Raw genomic sequence first — 20,677 nt, forward strand, 5'->3', positions numbered from 1 at the left:
AGCAGAAGTAGCCATAGTAGGAGCAGTAGTAATAGTAGTAGGAGCCATAATAGTAGTAATAACAGTAACAGTAGTAATAATAATAATGGTATTTGCTATTTACTATGTGCCAAACACTGTTCTAAGTGCTGGGATAGGTACGAGGTAATCAGGTTGTCCCAAATAGGTTCACAGTCTTAATCCCCATTTTGCAGATGAGGTAACTGAGGCCCAGAGAAGTGAAGTGATTTTCCCGGAGTCACACAGTTGATAAGTGGCAGAGCCAGGATTAGAACCCATGACATCTGACTCCCATGTCTATGCTCTTTCCACTGTCATGCTGGTCCTCTAATACTCCTACTAGTAATAATTGGAGTGGTATTAGTAATGATAACAGTAGTAGTAGTAGCCATGGTAACAGCAATAGAAATAATAGTAGTTGTACTAATAATAGTAGTAATAGTAGCAGCAATAGTAATAGTAACAGTAGTCATGATGGTCATAGTAATCAATCAATGGTATTTATTGAGCACCTCTGTGTAACCCACTGTACTAAGTGCTTGGAAAAGGACAATGCAGTAGTAGTAGTAATATTGGTGATAGAAGTAGTAGCAGTAGTAGTAATGGTAGTAGTAATGGTGTTAATAATAATTGTGCTATTTGTTAAGATCTTACTATGTGCCAAACACTGTACTAAAATGCAACGTGATCAGTTTCCACATGGGGCACACAGTCTAAGTAGGAAGGAAAACAGGTTCTGAATCCCCATTTGGCAGATGAGGTAATTGAGGCACGGAGTAGTGAAGTGACTTGCCCAAAGTCACACAGCAGGCAAGTGGCAGAGCAGGGATTAGAGTGCAGTTCTTCTGATTCGTAGGCCAGTGCTCTTTCCACTGGACCACGCTGCTTCCTGATGGTTAATCCCTCTCCTTAGTCTCCCAGCCTCCGCCCCACTTGGACCCCCTAGCTGTAATTTCCTTGAAGGCAGGAATCAGGTCTATCAACTCTGTTGTATTGTGCTTTCCCAAACACTTAATACAGTACTCTGCACATAGTAAGTGCTCAATTAATATCATTGATCTATTACTATGACTATCATCGTAAGTGCTTAATAAACACCATAATCATGATAATAATAACTATCTTGTTCTGAAAGTCATAAAGAGAGAGATGAACAGAGGAAGAGGGTGAAAGAGAAAAGTAGAATTGAGAAAGTGAGAAAGAGCAATGCAAAGACGAACAGAGTGAGAGGAGTCAGGAGAGAGGTGAGCATGACAGGAAGAGTAAGGGGAGAGAGGAAGTGTCTGTATTACTACTGCAGAGCCCACTGGGACTAATCGGGTGTCTATTTTATATTCTTTGGGACTCTCAGAAGACTGTCTCTAAAGACTTCTTGGTAACAAAACATAATGATTCACCCTTTCAATTTTGAGTCCTTTACACCCTTGAAGAGCTAGCAAGTTGAAATTCGGGGTCTCGGATATTTCACCTTCTAGGGATTGAGCAGGATGGTGATCTGCCCATCATGGTCTCCACAGCATAATCAAACTGAGTGTCCCTGGGTGGGCCCCTCCCTGCCCCCATTTTATAAACGGAGAAACGGAGGTGGAGAGAGGGGGTGGTGACGGGGTCTGAGCGTCTGAGCGTCTGTGGTGTTCATTTGGGAACCGGCTGGCGGTGGGGGAGGGAGAAGCAGCATAAGGGCTGGAGGAGTTGCGGGGGGTTCGCTTGATGGAGGTCCTCAACTTTCATCCAATCTGTGGCATTTATTGAGTGCTTACAATGTGCACAGCACTGTTCTAAGCACTTGGGTTTTATCAGGTTGGACACCGTCCCTGTTCCACATGGGGCTTCAAGTCTAGGTTGGAGATTGATTGTTCTATTGATTGACTGCATGAGTGCAAGGAAAAATAATCAAGCAGAAGCTCCTGACCACTGGCTTTAAGGCACTCAATTAGCTATTTCCTCTCCCCTTAAGCTCTCTCCTCTCCCTCAGTACCCCAGCTCACACACTTCATTCCTCTCGTGCCACCCTGCCATCAGTCTCTTGTTTCCCGCCTTCCTGGATGTGTCCACCTTCACATCCGGCAGACCACCACTCTCCGCATCAAGATCTTTCTAGAATCACGTCTCCATCAAGAGATCTTCCCAGATTATTCTTTCATCTCCCCACCGTATTTCCTCCCCATTGACCACGGTTTCTCTCACACACCACATTGCACGTTTGGACACATCTTTGTCCTATATGGCTTCCTCTTAGTTTTAATTATTTTAATGTCTACCTCCTACACTAAGCTCCTTGATTAATGATTCCTAACTCTACTGTACGTTTACAAGCATTTAGGACAGTAATCTGTACAGAGTATGTGCTTGATAAATGTCATCTATTGACTGCTTGTTATGGCTATGTCAGTTCCAAGCAATTCTGTGCTGTACCCTCTCCAAATTCTCCTCACAAGTGATGGTGTTGGGCACAGAGAAGGAGGGAGGGAGGGGGGAGAGAGAGATAGAGAGAGAGAGATAGTTATGCTCCATCATAACCCAGCCCACACCCTTTGCACCTCTATGTCAGCCTCTTCATTGTACCTCGATCTCATCTATCTTGCCTCCGACCTCTCACCCACGTCCTGCCTCTTGCCTGGAACGCCCTCCCTCTCCTTACCCGACAGACGATTGCTCTTCCCACCTTCAAAGACTTACTGAAGGCACAACTCCTCCAAAAGACCTTCCCAGACTAAGTCCGCGTTTCCTCTTCTCCCACTCCCTTTTACCTCACCCTGATTTGTTCCCTTTATCTGACGCCCCCCCCCCCACTCGCCCAGTCCCACTGCACTAATGTCCATATCGGTAATTTATTTATTTTCATTAATGTGTAGCCAGTGTAGGCAGGAAAATTGTTATATTGTTGTATTGTACTCTGCCAAGCACTTAGTACTGTGCTCTGCTTACAGTAAGTGCTCAATAAATGCAATTAATTGATTGATTAGGCGTGAACCATCGGGAAGAATGAGGGAATTCTCTCCTGATGTCAATTGGTCTCCAGCCAGAAACTCAGATTTTCTGTCATCGATCACTCACTGGCATTTGTTGAGAATTTCCAGGGTGCAGAGCACTGTAATATGCATTTGGGAGAGTACAATACAACAGAATTCCCTACCGACAACAAGGTGACAGTCTAGAAGGGGAGATAGACCGTAATAGAAATAAATAAATTACAGATAAGTATATTAAGCTCTGGAGGGCTAAAGGAGAGTAAATAAAGGGTTTAAATCCAAGTACAAAATCAATCAATCAATGGGGTTTTTGTGTGGCATTTGTTAAGCACTTACTATGTGTCAGGCACTGTTCTAGGCGCTGAGATAGATAGAAGTTTATTAGGTTGGACACAGTCCCTGTCCTATGTGGGGCTCACAGAGTACATGGGAGGGAAGGAGAATTTAATCTCTATTTTTCAGATGAGATAAGTAAGGCACGGGGAAGTTAAATGACTTGCTCACAGTCACACAGCAAGCAATTGCCAGAGCTGAGATTAGAACCCAGATTCTCTGATTCTCAGGCCCAGGATCTTTCCACTAGTCCATGCTGCTTCTATTTTTTGAGTGCTTACCGTGCGTAGAACGCTGTAGTAATCACTTGAGAGAGTACAGTTTAACCGTGTTGGTAGGCATATTCCTTGCCCACATTGAGCTTATAGTCTAAAGGGAAGGTCGAAATGGAGCAGTCCCTCAAGATGATTAGATCTACTTTTTGTCCACACTAGAGATGAGAGAATATGTGTGGCCTGGTGGAAAGAGACCAGGCCTGGGAGACTCAGAACCTGGGTTCTAATCCCAGTTCTGCCACTGTGTCTGACCTGGTTATCTTGTATCTATCCCAGTGCTTAGTACTGTGGTTGGCATAAAGTAGGTTCTTAACAAGTGCCACAATTATTTTGTTGAGGTAGAATAAAATAAAATGACTTGAGAATTAATAATAATAGCTGTGGTTTGTTTTAAGCACTTACTATGTTCCCAGTACTGAACTAAGCACTGGGGTTGATGCAATACATCAAACCTGCTCGTTCAAGCTCTCATCCTATCCCGTCTGGACTACTGTATCAGCCTCCTCTCCGATCTCCCATCCTCTTCTCTCTCCACACTTCAACCCATACTTCATGCCGTTGCCCGGATTGTCTTTGTCCAGAAACTCTCTGGGCATGTTACTCCCCTCATCAAACATCTCCAGTGGCTACCAATCAACCTACGCATCAGGCAGAAACTCCTCACCCTCGGCTTCAAGGCTCTCCATCACCTCGCCCCCTCCTACCTCACCTCCCTTCTCTCCTCTACAGCCCAGCCCGCATCCTCCGCTCCTCTGCCGCTATTCACTTCACCATGCCTCGTTCTCGCCTGTCCCGCCGTCGACCCCCAGCTCACGTCATCCTCCTGGCCTGGAATGCCCTCCGTCCCCACATCCGCCAAGCTAGCTCTCTTCCTTCTTTCAAGGCCCTACTGAGAGCTCACCTCCTCCAGGAGGCCTTCCCAGACTGAGCCCCCTCCTTCCTCTCCCCCTCCTCCCCTCCATCCCCCCCGCCTTACCTCTTTCCCTTCCCCACAACCCCTGTATATAGGTATATATGTTTGTACGTATTTATTACTCTATTTATTTATTTTGCTTGTACATATCTATTCAATTTATTTTATTTTGTTAATATGTTTTGTTTTGTTCTCTGTCTCCCCCTTCTAGACTGTGAGCCCACTGTTGGGTAGGGACCGTCTCTATATTTTGCCAGCTTGTACTTCCCAAGCGCTTAGTACAGTGCTCTGCACACGGAAAGCGCTCAATAAATACGATTGATTGATTGATTGAATACATGCATGTCAGACACAGTCCCTGTCCCACATTGGGCTCAGTGTGTGAGGGAGAGGAAGATTAGGTAGTTATTCCCCATTTTCCAGATGAGGAATCTGAGGCCCAGAGAAGTGAAGTAACTTGCACATGGCCACACAGCAGGAACTGGAAGAGTCAGGACTGGAACACAGTTCTGATTAGTTTTTATCTACCTCAGTGCTTAGTACAGTGTCTGGCACATCCTAACCGCTTAACAAATACCATTTTTTAAAAAGTGGCAAAGCCGGGATGAGAACCAAGGTCCTCTGACTCCCAGGCCTAGGCTCTTTCTACTAGCCCACGTGACTTATCTTGCTGTTTTGATAGATGGTGAGGGCAGCCTGCTCGACTGTGTGACCTCCATCATGTCAAACAGAAAGCATTCACTCTCACCTACCTCCACCCAGAGCTGGCTGATTTCACCCTGACTGACTCAAGCCCAGGACCCAGGCCTCTTTACCATCAACACAATCCTCAGAGGACAAAGGGCAGAGAACAAAGATGCTCATCGTCATGATAAAATGCTATCGAATCGTTCCTGATTGATAGCGGCTCAATGAATGTTTTTTTTTTCTCCAGAACATCCTACCTTCATCATCATCATCATCAATCATATTTATTGAGCTCTTACTGTGTGCAGAGCACTGTACTAAGCGCTTGGGAAGTACAAATTGGCAACATATAGAGAAAGTCCCTACCCAACAGTGGGCTCACAGTCTAAAAGGGGGAGACAGAGAACAAAACCAAACATACTACCAAAATAAAATAAATAGAATAGATATGTACAAGTAAAATAAATAAATAAAGTAATAAAGTAATAAATGTGTACAAACATATATACAAATATACAAGTGCTGTGGGGAAGGGAAGGAGGTAAGATGGGGGGGATGGAGAGGGAGACGAGCGGGAGAGGAAGGAAGGGGCTCAGTCTGGGAAGGCCTCCTGGAGTAGGTGAGCTCTCAGTAGGGCCTCGAAGGGAGGAAGAGAGCTAGCTTGGAAGGGCAGAAGGAGGGCATTCCAGGCCCGGGGGATGACGAGGGCCGGGGGTCGATGGCGGGACAGGTGAGAACGAGGTACGGTGAGGAGATAATCGGCAGAGGAGCGGAGGGTGCAGGCTGGGCTGTAGAAGGAGAGAAGGGAGGTGAGGTAGGAGGGGGCGAGGTGATGGAGAGCCTTGAAGCCCAGGGTGAGGAGTTTCTGCCTGATTCGCAGACCTTCACTATTTCTGTAGTTATTCTGGTGTGTATATCCATTGAGCTTTCTTGGTAAAAATATGGAAATGGTTTACCATTGCCTTCTTCCACACAGTAAAAACTTGAGTCTGAAATGGATTACCATTGACTTCTCCCACACAGTAAAAGAGTATCTTTGACTCTTTCCCATTCCACTGCCGCCCATCACAGGGGAATCAACTTTGTCTGATGTTTCGTCTTAGACCTTCCCATTCTTGTAACCCTAGCAAGAGAGTATCTCTTAATGGCATAGCTCTAAGCACATCGGTAGAATGCAAATGGCTCCGAGTTGGCTGACTGGAATGCAAATATCCCAGGCTTGTGCCTGGTTTCGTATTTGTTGTTGTGGCTGTGCTGGCATGCCTTTCTCGCTCCTGTCTCCCCCAGGATGACAAAAAATTTTCTGCAATCAGCCATTGCCATAACTACTGCATCACACCTTCACTGACCTCCCAGACTCTTGTCTGTCCCCACTCTAGTCCAAACCTCAGTCATTCAGTCCATGTCTCCCCACTCCTCAAGACCCCCAGTGGTTGCCCATCCACCTCCGCATCAAACAGCAACTCCTTACCATATGCCTAGAATCACTCAATCACCTTGTCCCCTCATACCTCACCTCACTGATCTACTACAACCCAGCCCACACATTTTGCTCCTCTAGAGCCAACCTACTCACTGTACCTTGATCTCATCTATCTTGCCACCAACCCCTTGCCCACATCCTATCTCTGTCTAGGAACACTTTACCCCTTCATACCCGACAGATCACCAGTCTACTCACCTTCAAAGCCTTATTAAAATCAGATGCAGCAGTGGGTAGAGCGCAAGCTTAGAAGACAGAGGTCATGAGTTCAAATCCTGACTCCACCACCTATCTGCTGTGACCTTGGGCAAGTCACGTCACTTCTCTGTGCCTCCGTTACCTCATCTGTAAAATGGGGATTGAGACTGTGGGACCCTCATGGGACAAAGGCTGTGTCCAGTCCGATTTACTTGTATCCACCCCAACGCTAGTAAAGTGACTGGCACATAGTAACCGCTTAACAAATACTATAATAATAATTATTATTCCCTCTAATAGGCCTTCTTCGACTAAGCCCTCTTTTATTCTTCTCCTTTTCTCTTCTGCATCGCCCTGACACTTGGATTTGAACCCTTTATTCACCCCAATCTCAGCCACACAGCAGTTATATCCATATCTGTAATTTATTTATTTATATTAATGTCTATCTCGCCTTCTAGACTGTAAGTTCATTGTGAACAGAGAACGTAATAGTGATTTTGGAATTTGTTAAGTGCTTACTTTGTACTTCAAACTGTATTAAGCACTGAGGTGGATACAAACAAATCGGGTTGGGCACAGTTTATGTCCCACACAGGGCTTACAGTCTCAATCCCCATTTTATAGATGAGGTAACTGAGGCACAGAGAAGTCAAGTGACTTGTCCGAGGTCACACATCAGACAAGTGGTGAAGGTGGAATTAGAGCCCACAACCTCTGACTCCCAGGTCCAGACTCTTTCCACTAGGCCTTGCAGCTTGCTTTATAGTTTGTATTTGACTTGCCTCTTTACCTCTTTTTATCAATGTAAGCAAAATCTAATGCAGTAGATTTTCAGAATAGGAAGCAACTGCAAATTCCCATTTACCTTCTTTGCAGTCTAACACATAACTATTTGATTGAGGGAGGTGCATTTTGACTGAGCCAGTCAACCATTTACTTGAGGGAGGCAACTCTTTGCTTGAGGGAGGTGCCTTTTCTCAAACAAATTCCTTTCGGAGCTTCCAAACTGATAGCTTCAGCCCCCTAGATTTCCTGCAACTAACTGCGTGACTTCAGGAAGCTGAGGGAAGGGAAAAGGATTAAAAACACCAGACCAGTAAGACGACTCTCAACCTGTGGAGCTACCCAAATTCAGTTAGGAATTGCTCTTCTCAATGCACAGTACACATTTTCATTCATTCATTCAATCGTATTTATTGAGCACTTACTGTGTGCAGAGCACTGTACCAAGTACTTGGAAAGTACACTGGCCTTTTCATTCTAACATAACTCATTCTACACACACTTTCACAGTCACAGGGTACAGCCAATCACCGCCCCCCCCCGCCATCAAATGAAGTGTCAATTTCCACCCCGCAGGAGAAATGCCTAAATCTTTCTTCAACATTCTCATTCTTTTCTTAGACATAGGGATTCCCTCTCATCTATATTCACTCCCACATTATCTCCTTAGCTATAAACCTTCAGCCCTTTCACATGTTTCCTTCTTCACAACCTTTGTCATTACTGCTCCACCCACATCTATAAACATAATCTTTCGATAGGCATCACCTCAAATCTCCATGTAGAAGCAGCATGTTGTAGTGGATAGAGCACAGGCCTGGGAGTCAGAAGGTCATGGGTTCTAATCCTATCTCTGCTACTTGTTGGCGGCGTGACCTTCAAAAAGTCACTTAACTTTTCTGTGCCTCAGTTACCTTTTCTGTAAAATGAGGATTAAGATTGTGACTGTGTCCAATCTGATTATCTAGCAACTACCCCAGCGCTTAGTACAGTGTCTGGCACGTAGTAAGCACTTAATAAATGCCATCATTATAATTATTATTATTACTATTACTTCAACCTCTTGGTGTTCCCAAAACATCCTACATTATACACACGCAAACATGAGGGGGACCTTAATCCCAGTGAATTCACGCAATCTTTTCAATACTCTAAAAGCAGAACACTCTACACATTCACACTCATATACAAATGCGAGGGTAAACACAATCTTAAGACATTCACACAATCGTTTCAGTAGTTTAGAACAGAATGGAGGTGTTCTCAGATCATCATCAGGAACTTTTCTTCATTGGAGCCGTTAAATATCAGGTAACAGCAGTTTCAAACACTGATCTCTCACTTGAGGCTAGTTTAATGCCTGCAACTTTAACCTGATATCTTGATTAGTGCAGGTTTAAACATTCATTCATTCATTCAATCGTATTTCTTAAGCATTTACTGTGTGCAGAAGCACTAAGTACTAAGCACTTGGGAAACTACAATACAGCAATAAATAGTGACAATCCCTTCCCACAACGAGCTCACAGTCCAGAAGGAGGGAGACGGACATTAATACAAATAAACAGGCATCAATATAAATAAAGTCACAACTATATACATACGTGTCGTGGGGCTGGGAGTGGGGAAGCAAAGGGAGCAAGTCAGGGAGATGCAAAAGGGAGTGGGAGATGAGGAAATGTGGAGCTTAGTCTGGGACGGGAGGATATGTGCTTTCAGTAAGGCTTTGAAGCGAGGGGAAGTGATTGGCAGATTTAAGGAGGGAAGGCGTTCCAAGCCAGAGCTAGGACCTGAGCCAGGGGTCGGTGAAAATCCCAGAAGAACCCCAGCATCTCTCAGGAAGGATCCTTCCTGGTGGTCATTCAGTGTACGGTCCTATGTGGGGAGCACCCAGACTGTGAGAGTGTCGTTGCCACCGTCTGTTGACCGGACTTGCTGGATCCCCCTTCTAGCCTCCCTGCTCTGTGCCGAGTAGAGCAGTTGGTCTGCCCTCCCCGGGTCAGCAGGCTTAGGATATTGGTGGGTAACCCATCCAGATCCTCCATAGGAAAACCCTGCTCCTTTAGCTCCTGTCATATGGCCACTTGTCCTGAGTTCAGTCTCCCAGTACCAGCAGGCCACGATTATCAGTGGGTATCCTTCCTAGTAGCGGCCAATGTTGTCATCCTTGGCCCTGAGCCTTTCCCACCCACAGCTGTTAAAATTCGGGCAACCGGCATCTCAGCGGACTGGCATAGAGGCCAGTCGCTGTTGAATATATTAGCTAAGGTGCTCCAGGTTTGTACCCGCTTGGCACTATCCCTCAAGCGATGGGCCAGCATGCACTCTGGCTCCGGCGGTGCACCCTTTACTATTGTGTGTAGTAAACCCCCTTGGTTGGGGAGGGATCAGGGGCTATGCATCTGGATTCTGCCCTTACTATCTAGCATTTGTTCGATGTCTACCAACGTGTCTACCAACTCTGCTATTTTGTACAATACTCTGCATACAGTAAGAGCTCAGTATATAAGATTGATTGATTGATGGGTGTTCTCCCTAATATTAATACTGGAATTTGTTAAGTACTTACGATGCACCATGCACCATACTGATCACTGGGGTAGATACAGGTAGAGTAGATACAGAGAAGCAGCGTGACCTAATGGAAAGAACTCAGACATGGGAGTCAGAGGTCGTGGGTTCTAATCCTGGCGTTGCCACTTATTAGCTGTGTGATTTTGGACAGGTCATTTCACCTCTCTGTTCCTCGGTTACCTCATATGTAAAATGGGGATTAAAACGGTTAGCCCCACGTGGGATAACCTGATTACCTTGGATCTACCCCAGAGCTTAGAACAGTGCTTAACACATAGTAAGAGCCTAAGAAATACCACCATCACCATCAGGCTAACCGGGCTGAACACAGTCCCTGTCCCACATAGGGTTCACAGTATTAATTCCTATTTTACAGATACGGTAACTGAGCCCCAGAGAAATGAAGTTACTTGCCCAAGGTCACACAGCAGACATGTGGTGGAGCTGGGACTAGAACCCAGGTCCTCTTACTTCTTAGCCCATGCTCTTTCGTCCAGGCCACGCTGCTGATCCAGAAACTTCCCAACAGCCCTAGCTGACACACTTGATTGGAGCCTGTTCCTTTCCTGATGACTCTTTCTCTCCCTAAGGCAGCTTATGGAATTTCTCAGCCGATGGTCAATGTCACCCCTGTGACCAGATTCCTGCTTCTGGGTTCTCGGAGGTCTGGGAGCTTCAGCTGGTCCAGGCAACGCTGTTCCTCCTGGTCTACCTGCGGGGGAATCTCCTCATCGCCACCGTCACCGCCCTCGACTGGCGCCTCCACACCCCCATGTACTTCTTCCTAAGGAACCTGTCCCTCATCGACATCTGCTACAACTCCATCACCGTCCCCAAGCCCACTCTCAACTCCTTCACAAATGTCAACTCCATTTCCCTGGCGCCTTGCGCTACCCAGAGAAGCAGCGTGGCTCAGTGGAAAGAGCCCGGGCTTTGGTGTCAGAGGCCATGGGTTAAAATCCCGGTTCTGCCACCTGTCAGCTGTATAACTTTAGGTAAGTCATTTAACTTTTCTGTGCCTCCGTTCCCTCATCTGTAAAATGGGGATGAAGACTGTGAGCCTCCCGGGGGACAACCTGATCACTTTGTAACCTCCCCAGCGCTTAGAACAGTGCTTGGCACGTGGTAAGCGCTTAACAAATGTCATCATTGTTTTATTATTATTGTGATTTTCATGGCGGGATTGGAAATGGCCCTGCTCACCGTCATTTCCCAAGACCACTATGTGGCCATCTGCAGACCCCATGCTATGCCATCATCATGCACAGCGGAGCTTGTGCCTCCATGCTGGCCGCCTCCTGGCTCAGTGGCAGTCTGATCGCCTTGTTTTACACTGCCAGTACCTTTTCCCTGTCTTTCCCAACGATGTCCACCAGTTCTTCTGTGATGGCCCCCCGTTGCTGAGGCTCACCTGTTCGCCCACCATGTCGCCGAACAAGTAAGTTTAGCCATACCCCCTGCTTAAGTTTCCTCTGCTTCGTGCTCATTGGTGTCTCACATGTGTGCATCTCCCAGGCCATGCTAAGAATGCCAGCTGTCGAGGGCCGGGCCAAAGCCTTCACCTGCCTGCCTCACCTCGTCGTCGTCACTCTTTACACTTCTTCTGGATTCTTCGTCTACCTGAAGCCAATTTCGGACACCCCTTCGGCACTGGACCTACAGGTGCCCGTGTTTAATGCTACAGCTACCCCAACCCTAAACCCCCTCATCTACAGCCTGAGAAACTGGAACATAAAGGCCGCTATGAGCAAGCTTCTTGGGCAGGAAAGCTTTGGAAAAGAAAAATTATGTCAGGTGAACTTTCGCCATCCTAGTCTGCATAGATCCCACTCTTTGGCTGGGCTGCTTTGGCCAGGACTCTCCTTCAATATTTATTTATATTCATGTCTGTTCTGCACCTCTAGACTGGAAGCTCATTGTGAGAAGGGAGCATGTCCACCAACTCTGAGCCCTTAGTACAGTGCCTTGCACACAGGAAGTGATCAATAATAGCATTAATAGATTGATTAGTGTCTGATTACCCTCTCTAGTCTGTAATCTCCTTCTGGACAGGGAATGTGCGTACCAGCTCTGATGGTTTGTACTCCCCAAAGCACGTGGTACAATGTTCTGCACACAGTAAGCATTCAATAAATACTATTGATTGATTGATTTATTGATTAGTCTTCCCCAGCAGCAGCTCTCTTGGTGTGAGAAGGGATGTGTTTGGCAGAAGCAGCCTCTGACATTCTAGAGCCAGGGTAGAAAATCTGATTTCTTTCCCCCTGCATGCCACCCCCTGCCCTGCTGATCCAAATATGCAAGTTGGATGCAGGGTTTTGTGGGCGTGGTAGACGTTGAAATAGACTGGAAGCAGATGTAGTAAGCAGGGTTCGGTAAGTCAGGGGTTAGAGCAGTGGTCTTGGTTCTGAGTGTTATAACAATAATAATAATAATATAAAAGATAATCAGATCCCAGATGGAGTTCTCATTCTAAGTAGGAGAGAGAACAGGTATTGCATCCCCATTCGGTAGATGAGGTAACTGAGGCACAGAGAAGTGTCTTTACCAAGAAGCAAGCACGAAGCAATGTTGCTTAGTGGATAGAGTCGAGGCCTGGGAGTCAGAAGGACCTGGGTTCTAATCCTGGCCCAGCCACCTATCTGCCGTGTGACCTAGAGCAAAAGCCTTCACTTCTCTGTGCCTCAGTTTCCTAATCTGTAAAATGGTGATTAGGATTGTGAGCCCCATGTGGGACATGGACTGTGTCTGATCTGATTTCCTTGGATCTACTCCAGTGCTTAGTACAGTGCCTGACACATAGTAAGCACTTAACAAATACCATAAAACAAACAAATCCAGGTCATACAACAGAAAACTGGGATTAGAACCCAGGTCATCTGACTCCTAGGCTCACGCTGCATTCTTCTGAGCACTTGGTAAAGTACCGAACAATAAACAGTGTACGATAAACGATGGAAGATAAACATTCCTAGCGCTTAGAACAGTGCTTTTAACATAGTAAGCACTTACCAAATACTATCATTATTATACGGTGCCTGCTACAAGGAGCTTACAGGCTACAGGGGAAGACAGATATTAAAGTAAATTATGGAGTGTGAGAGTATGTATAAAATTGCTGTGGGGTAAACGTCAAGTGCTTAATGGGCACAGATCAAAATGCATAGGTGATACAAGGGGGATGGTGTGTAGGGGAAATGAGGGCTTTATTAAAATGATGTGATTTTAATAAGACTTTGAAGGTAGGGAGGGTGGTCGAATATGAAGGGGGAAGGAGTTCCGAGCCAGAGAAAGTATGTGGGCAAGGTGAGATAGGTGAATCAGTCAATCAATCAATTGCATTTATTGATCCCTGCTTTTTATTCGGAGCACTGTAGTAAATGTTAGGGAGAAGACAATACAACAGAGGTGGTAGACACATTTCCTGCCCAAAAGAAACTGTGTGAGATGATCCGGTTTCTAAACCTGGCTCTGTCATTTCTTTGCTGTGTGACCTTGGGCAAGTCACTTCACTTCTCTGAGCCTCGGTTCCTTCATCTGTAAAATGGGGGCTAAGACTATGAGCCCCATGTGGGGCAGCAACTGTGTCCAACCTGATTAGCTTGTATCTACCCAAGGGCTTAGTACAGTGCCTGGCACCTGGGAAGAACATAACGTATCAAGGTCAGGGAATGTGTCTGCTAATTCTAATGTATTGCACTCTCCCAAGCGCTTAGTACAGAGCTCTGAACATGGAAAGAGCTCAATAAATAATATTGACTGTCATTCATTGATTGAGTGAGTAATTGACTGTTTGAAAAAGGGCCGATGAAGGGGCTCTGTGCAGCTGAGGGCTGCAGAGGCTGGGGAACACCAGATCTGTGACCCTTCCAGTCCGGCATCCCACTCCACTCCCAGTGGAGTCATCTGTAATCTATCATGTATTGATTTAATAATGTCTGTATCCCCCTCTAGACGGTAAGCTTGTTGTGGGCAGGGAATGTGTCTGTTTATTATACTTTATGCTCCCAAGTGCTTACTACAGTGCTCTATGAACAGTAAGCGCTCCATAAATACTAATGAATGAATGAATGAATGAGGGGCCGTGTGGCCCGAGACGTGAGTCGCCACTATCGGTGGGGGATGTGCGGGAGAAAATCAGTCAATGAGAATAATTGAGTGCCTACTGTTTTCAGAGCAGTGTACTGAGCGCTTGGGAGTGTACAATAGAACATTATAACAGACGCATTCTCTGCCCTCAATGAGCTGACAGCTTAGAGGGTGTGTGGTGCATTAGAGGAGAGAAGTGTGCGGGCTGGGTTGCAGTAGGAGAGAAGCTAGGTGAGGTAGGAGAGGACATACAACAGCGTGGCTTAGTGTATCGAGCACAGACCTGGGAGTCATAAGGACCTGGGTTCTAATCCCAGCTCTGCCATATGTCTCCTCACCATTGGCTTTAAAGCACTCAATCACCTTGCCCCCTCCTCCCTCACCTTGTTACTCTCCTACTACAACCCAGCCCACATACTTTGTTCCTCTATTGTTAACCTTCTCACTATACCTCAGTCTCGTCTTTCTCGCCACCGACCTCTCCGCCTCAACCTACCTTTGTCCTGGAATGCCCTCCATTCTCACATCAGACAGATAATTGCTCTCCCCCACTTCAAAACCTTATTGAAGGCGTATCTCCTTCAAGAGGCCTTCCCTAACTACGCCCTCCTCTCCTCTTCTCCCACTCTAATCTGCGCCACTCTTCTTCATTCACCCTCCCTCCCATCCCCACACAATATATATATATATATATATATAATATTTTATATTTTATTTATTTCTGTATTTTTCTATTCATTTATTTATATTAATGTCTATCTCCCCCTCTAGATGGTGAGCTCATTGTAGACAGGAATGTGTCTGTTTGTTATTATATTGTACTCTCCCAAGTGCTTAGTACAATGCTTGGCACACAGTAAGCGCTCAATAAATTCTATTAAATGAATGTCTGCTGCATGACCTTGGGCAAGTCCATCAACCTCTCTAAGCCTCAGTTTCCTCATATTTAAAATGGGGATTAAGAGTGTGAGCCCCATGTGAGACACGTGTTTTGGACAGGTAATGTGTCCTTCCCCAGGCCCTGAACCCCCTCATCTACAGCCTGAGGATCCGGGACTTGAAGGCTGCTCCGTGGACACTTTTGAAAAGGAGATTTCCCCAGACTCCTCTGTAGGTCGAAATATCCGTTTCCCTGGGTTGATATTCAATCCATCAATCAATCAAACATATTTACTACAGGAGCGAAGCGTGCTGTCTGGGTTGTAGTAGGAGAGGAGCGAGGTGAGGTAGGATGGGGCACGTTATTGAGTGTTTTAAAGCCAGCGGTGAGGAATTTCCGTTCGATGCGGAAATGCATGGGTATCCGCTGGAGGTTCTCGAGGAGTGGGGAAACATGGACTGAAAATTTATATAGGAAAATGATCCGGGCAGCAGAGTGCAGTATGGACTGGAGTGAGGAGAGACAGGAGGCCTGGAAGGTCAGCAAGGAGGCTGATAAAGTCATCAAGGTGGGATAGAATAAGGGACTGGATTAACGTGGTAGCAGTTTGATGGAAAGGAAAGGGCAGATTTTAGCAATGTTGTGAAGGTGGAACCGATAGGATTTAGTGATGGATTGAATTTGTGAGTTTAATGAGAGAGAGGAGTCGAGGACAATGCTAAGGTTATGGGCTTGTGAGACCGAAAGAATGGAGGGTCATCTACGGTGATGGGAAAATTAAGGGGAGGACAGGGTTTGGAGGGGAACATAAAGAAAAGATTTGGTAGGCATGTTTCCTGCCCACAAGGAGCTTACCGTCTAGAGGGGATTGATCATGCCGCTGGAAGCCCTGACACTTGTGTTTATTCATTCTATCGTATTTATTGAACGCTTGCTCTGTGCACAAACCTGTACTAAGCGTTTGGAAAGTGCAATTCGGCAACAGATAGAGATCCCTTACCAACCAAAGGTTCACAGTCTAGAAGCGGGGAGACAGACAACAAAGTCAACAAGTAGGCAGATGTCAATACCATCAAAATAAATTAATAGAATTATAGATATTCCATATTAATTATATATTCGATATTAATTCTATTCTATATTAATAAAATAGAGTAACAAATATTTACAAATATACACAAGTACTGTGGGGGGGTGAAGGGGACAGGGTAGAGGGAGGGAGTGGGGGCAATGGGGAGGGGAGCAGGAGCAGAGGAAAAGAGTGGGCTTAGTCTGGGAAGGCCTCCTGGAGGGGTTGAGCTTTCAGTAGGGATTTGAAGGGAGGAAGAGAACTAGTTTGGAGGATGTGTGGAGGGAGGGCATTCCAGGCCAAAGGTAGGATATGGGCAAGGCGTCGACTCTGGGACAGGCGAGAATGAGGCCCAGTGAGGAAGTTAGTGACATAAGAGTGGAGTGTGCAGCTTGGCTGTAGAAGGAGAGAAGGGAAGTGAGGTAGGACGGGGCAAGGGGATGGAGAGCTTTGAAGCCAATAGTGAGGAGTTTCTGCTTCATGCGACGTTTGATTTTTGAGGAGGGGAGTAACCTGCCCAGAGAGTTTCTGTAGAAAGATAATCCGAGCAGTAGTGTGAAGTATAGACTGAAGTGGGGAGAGACAGGAGGATGGGAGATCAGAAAGGAGGTTGATAATCCTGCCACTGACCAGCTGTACGACCTTGGGTGACCAAGTTAACTACTCCGGGCCTTTCTGTAACATGAGGATTTGATACATGCTTTCTCTTTCTCCTATATTCTGAGCCTCTTACGGTCAAGGACTTAGTCTGAGCTAAATATTTTGTTTCTACTCAGCAGTTGTTACAGTCTTTTGCATGTATACTGTTTACAGAGACTATAATGATAATGTTGACAATTATGATTATGATCAGGGACCCATGAATTTATACGTCCTGAGATAGATCCAGATACCCACTGCAGAGTCTTACAACAGTATATTAAGAGGGATCTTGTAATTGTTTTCTAGGATATCTTCGAGGTGGGTAATAATAATAATAAGAATAATGATATTTGTTAAGCTCTTTCTTTGTGCTAGGCACTGTACTAAACACTGGGGTGGATACAAGCAACTCGGGTTGGAAACAGTGCCCTGTCCCACGTGGAGCTCACAGTCTCAATCCCCATTTTACAGATGAGGAAACTGAGGGCCAGAGAAGTGAAGGGACTTGCCCAAGGTCACACGGCAGACTGGTGACAGAGCCGGGATTAGAATCTGGATGGAAGGACCACACTGATTTTCTGCATTGATTTGATTTTTCCTAAAATATTGGGGGTAGGAGGGATAGCCATTCACCTGTGGAATCCCGTCTAATATCCAAGACATTTCAGTCTCCCAGCTGTCTCAGGTCTGGGTGATTGTATCCAGTATGCTGACAAATATTCAATTGGATCTTCTTCTAGACTGCTTATTTGTTATGGGCAGGGAATGCACTGACTGATTTTTTTGTATAGTACTCTCCCAAGATGTAAGTAGAGTGCTCTGCACATAGTAAGTGCTCAATAGGAGTCAGTCAATCATATTCATTGAGTTCTTACTGTGTGCAGAGCACTGTATTAAGCACTTGGGAGAGTATAGTATAACAATATAACAGAACCATTCTCTGCCAACAATGAGCTTACAGTCTGGAATGGGAAACAGGCACTAATATGTATAAATACATTAAGGATATGGATATAAGTGATGTGGGGCTGGGACGGGGATGATTAAAGAGAGCAAGTCAGGGCGACGCAGAAGGGAGTGGAAGAAAAGGAAAAGAGGACTTAGGGAAGACATTTGGAAGAGATGTCCTTCAGTAAAGCTTTGAAGAGGTGGAGAATAAGGCACACTCTTAGGGTAGGTACGATCGTTGGAAGAAAGGGAGTAAAAGATGGATACAGAGCCCATCCAAGAACTCAGATCCATCTCCTTTTATTCATTTATTCATTCAATCATACTTACTGAGCGCTTACTGTGTGCAGATCACTGTACTAAGCGTTTGGGAAGTACATGTTGGCAACATACAGAGACGGTCCCTACTCAACAACGGGCTCACAGTCTAAAAGGGGGAGACAGATAACAAAACAAAACATATACATATGGACAGGTGTCAAGACGTCAGAAGAAATAGACTTAAAGCTAAATGCACATCATTAACAAAATAAATAGAATAGTAAATATATAAAAGAAAAATAAATAGAGTAATAAATCTGTACAAACATATATACAGGTACTGTTAGGAGGGGAAGGAGGTAGGGCGGGGGGATGGGGAGGAGGAGAGGAGAAAGAGGTCTCAGTCTGGGAAGGCATCTTGGAGGACGTGGGCTCTCAGTAGGGCTTTGAAGGGAGGAAGAGAACTAGCTTGATGGATGTGTTGAGGGAGGGTATTCAAGGCCAGGAGGAGGACTTGGGCCGGGGGTAGACTGCGGGACAGGCGAGAACGAGGTACAGTGAGGAGGTTAGCGGCAGAGGAGTGGAGGGTGCGGGCTGGGTTGTAGAAGGAGAGAAAGGAGGTGAAGTAGGAGAGGGGGAGGTGATGCAGAGCCTTGTAGCTGAGAGTGAGGAGCTTTGGCTTGAAGCATAGGTAGACAGGGAGCCACTGGAGATTTTTGAGGAGAGGAGTAACAAGCCCAGAGCGTTTCTTCACAAAGATGATCTGGGCAGCAGCGTGAAGTATAGACTGAAGTGGGGAGAGTCAGGAGGTTGGGAGATCAGAGAGGAGGCTGATGCAGTAATCCAGTTGAGATAAGATGAGAGATTGAACCAGCAAGGTAGAGGTTTGAAGGGAGACGACAGGGCGGATCTTGGCGATGTTGTGGAGGTGAGGCCTGCAGGTTTTGGTGACGGATTGGATGTGAGGGGTGAACGAAAGAGCAGAGTCGAGGATGACACCAGGGCTGAGGGCTTGTGATCCTGGAAGGATGGTAGTGCCGTCTAAAGTGACGGGAAAGTCATGGAGAGGGAAGGGTTTGGGAGGGAAGATAAGGAGTTCAGTCTTGGACATGCTGAGGTTTAGATGGCGGGCAGAATTCATATAGAGATGTCCTGAAGGCAGGAGGAGACACGAGCCTGATGAGAGGGAGAGAAAGCAGGGGCAGAGACGTAGATTTCGGTGTCATCAGTGTAGAGATAATAGCTGAAGCCGTGGGAGCGAATGTGTTCACTAAGGGAGTGAGTGTAGATAGAGAACAGAAGGGAACGAAGAACTGCCCCCTGAGGAACCCCTACAGTAAGGGGAAGGGAGGGGGAGGAGGAGTCCGCAAAGGAGACTGAGAATGAACAGCCGGAGAAATAAGAGGAGAACCACTAGAGGACGGAGTCTGTGAAGCCAAGGTTGGATAGCGTGTTGGAGAGAAGGGGGTGGTCTACAGTGTTGAAGGCAACTGAGAGGTCGAGGAGGATTAGGATAGAGTAGGAGCCTTTGAATCTGACAAGTAGGAGGTCTTTGGTGACCTTTGAGAGGGCAGTTTCGGTGGAGTGTAAGAGATGGAAGCCTGATTGGAGGGGGTCTAGGAGAGAGTTGGCGTTGAGGAATTCGAGGCAGCGGGTGTAGACGACTCGTTCTAGGAGTTTGGAAAGGAATGGAAGGAGGGAAATAGGGGGATAACTAGAAGGGAAGATGGTGTCAAGAGAGGGTTTTTTAAGATGGGGAGACGTGGGCATGTTTGAAGGCAGAGGGGAAGGAATCATTGGAGAGTGAGCGGTTGAAGATGTAAGTTAAGGAGAGGAGGAGGGAAGGGGCGAGAGATTTGATAAGATGAGAGGGAATGGAGTCTGAAGCACAGGTGGATGGAGTAGCACTTGAGAGGAGGGAGGAGATCTTATCTGAAGATACTGCTGGGAAATATGGGAGAGTAGCAGAGAGGTTTGAGAGCAGGGGGGTTGGAGAAAGGGGAGGAGTGACTTTGAGGAGCTAAGACCTGATGGAGTTAATTTTACTAATGAAGTAGGAGGCCAGATCTTTGGGGGAGAGGGGTGGAGGAGGGGGAGGAACAGGGGGTCTGAGAATGGAGTTAAACGTACGGAAGAGCTGACGGGGATGATGGGAATGGGTGTCAATAAGGGAGGAGAAATAGGTTTGCCTGGCAGAGTAGAGGGCAGAGTTAAGGCAGGAAAAGATAAACCTGAAGTGAACAAGGTTGGCTTGGTGTTTAGACTTTCGCCAGCAGCGTTCGGCAGCTCGAGCATAAAAGCGAAGGAGGTGGACAGTGGCAGTGATCCAAGGCTGTGGGTTAGTGGCACGAGAGCGGCGAAGGGAAAGGGGCGTGAGGGAGTTGAGTTGATTAGAGAGGGTAGAGTTGAGAGCAGAAATCTGGTCATCAAGATGGGGTAGAGAGGAAAGGGAGGAGAGGTGGAGTGTGATGCGCTGAGAAAGATGGATAGGGTAGAGAGAGCGCGCATGTCTCTGTGAGGTAGTAATATAGATTTACATGGGAGAGGAGTATGAGTGAGGAGGCAGG

This window comes from Tachyglossus aculeatus, unplaced genomic scaffold, assembly GCF_015852505.1.
Source record: "Tachyglossus aculeatus isolate mTacAcu1 unplaced genomic scaffold, mTacAcu1.pri SUPER_32, whole genome shotgun sequence".
Lineage (NCBI taxonomy): Eukaryota > Metazoa > Chordata > Mammalia > Monotremata > Tachyglossidae > Tachyglossus > Tachyglossus aculeatus.